Below are 4,192 nucleotides of genomic sequence, written 5' to 3'. Positions count from 1 at the left end.
TTATATAGCCTTGGCCAGGCCATGCGAACGGATGGTTAGCCGTTTCAGTGTGGCACAATGGTTGGAGTTGGTTCCTCGGGAAGCTGCGCCCGCATTGAAGCGGCGACTCCTGAGAGGCCGCGTTGGTCAGCACCGCCCTCCCGTCCGGTCACATCACGCGGCACCAATGTCGGCCGTCTCTAGGCTGGAATTGATGCGACACGAGAAACAAGGCATGCTTCGGACAAAAAGCACGGAAAAGGCGGATGGGGTTGTTTGGTGGGCTATGTTAGTCAAATGCGGGCGTGGCAGCGATCTGGACTCCCGCAAAGCACCTTAGTTTGTCTTCGGTTTGCTGAAAAAGTGCATCAGGACCCCTGAATGGACCGATGCAGGACCCCATTGGATGCAAAAATGGACCGCTCGGTCCGGACGGTTGCAGGGACGAAGCTAGAAAAAATGGGCACTGGTGTCAAGCTTTGTTCACTCTAGCGTAAACTATAGCAGCGCAACATACATAATGTTGGAGTGTGCCATATAGAGAGAGAAAATATACAATGATTCAATAATAATATTATTACATTAAAAAAGTCATACCGAGTATAGGCTGAGCAAAGTCATAAAGCCAAAGGTTAACTTAAAGCACTTCATGTTGTTACTTTCTGAAAAGGATGAACAAAAGAAAATATCACAACAATGTTACGAAAAAATAATACAAAAAATAAATATCATTAAGCAAAAATATAAAGTGACATGAGGCTCACATTTTATAACCTCCTTTCTCAATCTTCCATCTTATTAAATAGATCAATCACATCATGGTTTGTAATAGTAGAAAATATATCTTTCCCCGCTTAGCAAATCAATCACTCATTCAGGAACTCGACACCCATTTTGTTGCGCAAAACACTTTTGACAGTATTCATTGCTGAAAAGCATCTCTCCACTGACGTTGTGGCAACCGTCAAAATTTGCACGAACTTTAGAAGTTGATACACCAAAGGAAAAACAAGATGCTTCCTAGTGCCCACCAACACTTTAGCAAGATCATCCATGACATCCAAATTGGCAAATCTTTGGTACGCTCGGAAATTGTCAATGTAAATCCAAAGTTCCTGGACAAGATAAATCAATTGTGTTGAACTGAAATCATCAGGATAGAACTCAGCTAACTTTAATAAATTCTTCAAGTTAAAAACAGTAGATGAGTTTTTTGGGTTGAAAGAAGCCATGTGAATAAGCAATGAATACTTTACTTCATGAATCTTTCATTGAACTCCCTAAGTTGCTATTTGGTAATTATGGAGGTTTGTTTTATTGGGTCTTTTTTGTTGTGTACATTGGTTCTTAGAGCCTATAAGGTCCTCTAGTTAAATATATCCGTCTGATCTCATGTTACTTCTTAGGATTCTTAGTGTACTGTGATATTCTTTTTGGATCAGCTGGATCAGGAGGGATATCATCCAAATTTATTTTTGTTGGAATAGTAGTACTAACGCTTGATACATGACTATGATCTTGTCTAAGTCTAAGTGACCTTGAAGTCCCTGCTGCAACTAAATGTAGTGGTCGTTTCCACAAAAATCTGTCCATAACCTCCTAGTCGTACATGAATCAAGGGAGAGAACAGCAAAATTTCTAATTATTCAGTTACGAAATCTAGTCTAAAGGCTGACAGCGTGTTTGGTAACGACAGGGAGAGGGCATGGGAGTTTAGCGATGGGAATTTGCCAAGGGATTATACATGGGAAGTTGATTTGAAGTCCCATTTCTCTGTTTGGCATGTGGAGGCAATTAAAGGTGGGAATTTAAGAGATAATTAACTGCCCCTATTTAGTTGGTGGGATTAGGCAGAGAAATAACCAACTTTCAACATGAAAGGCCACCCCTCACCACGTCCCAACCAACAAAACGTTTTTTCTCTCTGTCAATTCCCAATCCCAGGTTAAATTACCAGGGTCCCCCTAGGGAAGATATTTGAAGGAGTTGGACCTCTTAACTCCCCTTCCCCTTCCCTTTTTAATTCCCATGTCCCTGAGTCAATCAAAGGACTTAAAGTGCCACTTACCTTAAACTCCCATTCCCTGTCTTCAACTCCCCCCAACCAAACACGCTGTGAAGGTAATACACATGCGTATCGCGAGGCATACCTAGGAAGAGTCGATCTAGACTTGGTGGATTAGCACCAGATTATGCCGCAACAATCGGCTGACCGACGTCCACAGATTAGATCAAAATCCCTTTGCTTCGTTGGCTCGTCTCTCTATAATTCCACCAGGCGGCACCTGCAAGGAATTATCACATCGGAAGAGGTTTGGGGAATTAGGGATTGAGAGGAGGCGACGAGACGAAGAGGGAGGAACTCGTGCGCATACAAGCGTATCTGCGTATAGGAAATTAAGGAATAAGGAACGACTGCTTTTGGGTTGTGTGGGACGACCGCATATCTTTTTAGTGACTGTGGGCTTCCACGGTTGGGCTGGAATTAGCTTGTGCTTTGGGCTTCTTCGGCTGGGCTGGGGTCAATCATTTTTTTGGGCTGGGGTCAAAGACAAATCCTATTAACAATATTACTTCAGGTTACGATTGGCACTGGTGTCAATTGACACCAGCCCTTACACGGGAGCTCCGTCCCTGGACGGTTGTGGGCGTTTGAGGGTCAGATGACCTAAACACCCATGTTCTTTGCCTTATATTATTACTAGCAAATATGCCCGTGCGTTGCAACGGAAGACAAAAAATTATGGTTAACCAAATAAGTATGACTCAATGTCCTGATATATGAGCGTACTCTATTTTAACACAGTGGCTCATCATGTTGCCATTTTTTTCTCACCCTAGACGATGATGGTCGCGATGTCCACGTGATCACAATGCATTCGACGCGGTAAATCTCAAGGCTACGAGTTTGCTGGTGCATGCCACACTTGTCATTATATTGCGCAAGGGAACATTTAAAAACTTTAAAAACAAATCTCATTAACCACGAACTACTCCCAACGCCAAGACATATAAAGACTTCCAAAAAACTAATCAAATCCTAGACATAAAATACTTTTGAATCAGTGAACAGTTTTTCGAATCGACAAACATTTTTTTGACATTTTTTATTTTCTCAAAAAAAATCATGTACAATAGTTTTGTTTACATAAAAATTTAAATTATGAACCGGTTTTGAATTCATTAACATTTTTTGACTCAGCAAACATTTTTTGAATCCATTAACTTTTTAAAAAAATTGGGGAACAAATTTTAAAAAACAAATTTTTATTTTTATTTTTGTGAACATTTTCTAGAATGCGATGGACATTTTTTTTGATTCCCGAATATGTTTTGAATACATGATCATTTTTTCAAAATCATGAACATGATTTTATTTCCCGACCATGTTTTCCAAATTGTGATTTTTAAAAAAAATTGTGAACAGTTTTACAAGACCACCAACATTTTTTGAATGTGCAAAATATTTATGATTTTCTAAACGTTTTTAATTCACATATGATTTCTAAAAAAAATGAAAACTCACAACTTTTAGAATATTAAAATCCCGAATTCATTTAAATGGCCGATGTCCTTATTGGCGATAGCAAATAATTACCATCAGGCTAATGAGAAGATGATGAATACTACTATAGAAAAATGGAGGATACCAGAACCCAGGTTTGTCAAACTAAATGTTGATGCTGCCTTTTATGTTGATGAAGGTTTAGGTGCTACAGCAACTGTGATTAGGGATGAGAAGGGAACATTCCTAGCGGCGCAGTGCAAATTTATACCCCATGCAGCTAATGTAGTTACCACCGAGGCCCTTGCGATGAGAGATGGATTGGCTTTTGCAAATTCACTTGGTTTCCCCCGGATTGAAGTAGAATCGGACTCCACGATGGTGATAGAATCATGTGATGGCCAAGCTAGATGGTGGGATGAAGCAGCAGCTATTTTTGCCGAGTGTGTGGATCTCTCTTCATTGATCGGGAAGGTCAAATTTCAGTACTGCCCACGTTCTTGTAACCAAGCGGCGCATGTGCTAGCTAACTACGGTTATTGTAATAAGATTTCTCTTAGTTGGACGGATGAGCCTCCGAGCTTTCTCGTTTCGAAACTTGTGGACAATGTAATCCCTATTTTCAATCAATAAAGCTAGCCATGATGGCCTTCCCTAAAAAAAATCCCGAATTCATTTAAAGAAGAAAGAAAACAGAATGAGAAAAGA

General features: G+C 40.3%; 1 long non-coding RNA gene across 1 annotated transcript; it reads right to left on the bottom strand.

Annotated features, from left to right (window-relative positions):
• Positions 1-438: 438 nt before the first annotated feature.
• LOC120975428 (uncharacterized) lies at positions 439-2,405 on the bottom strand. The gene is made up of 3 exons (XR_005771194.3): positions 2,130-2,405; positions 744-1,094; positions 439-641 (listed from the first exon to the last, which is right to left on the bottom strand). It is a non-coding gene; the product is annotated as an uncharacterized lncRNA (long non-coding RNA).
• Between the last annotated feature and the right edge of the window lie 1,787 nt (positions 2,406-4,192).

This window comes from Aegilops tauschii, chromosome 3 (genome assembly GCF_002575655.3).
Source record: "Aegilops tauschii subsp. strangulata cultivar AL8/78 chromosome 3, Aet v6.0, whole genome shotgun sequence".
NCBI lineage: Eukaryota > Viridiplantae > Streptophyta > Magnoliopsida > Poales > Poaceae > Aegilops > Aegilops tauschii.
This window is presented reverse-complemented; position numbering and strand designations above follow the sequence as displayed.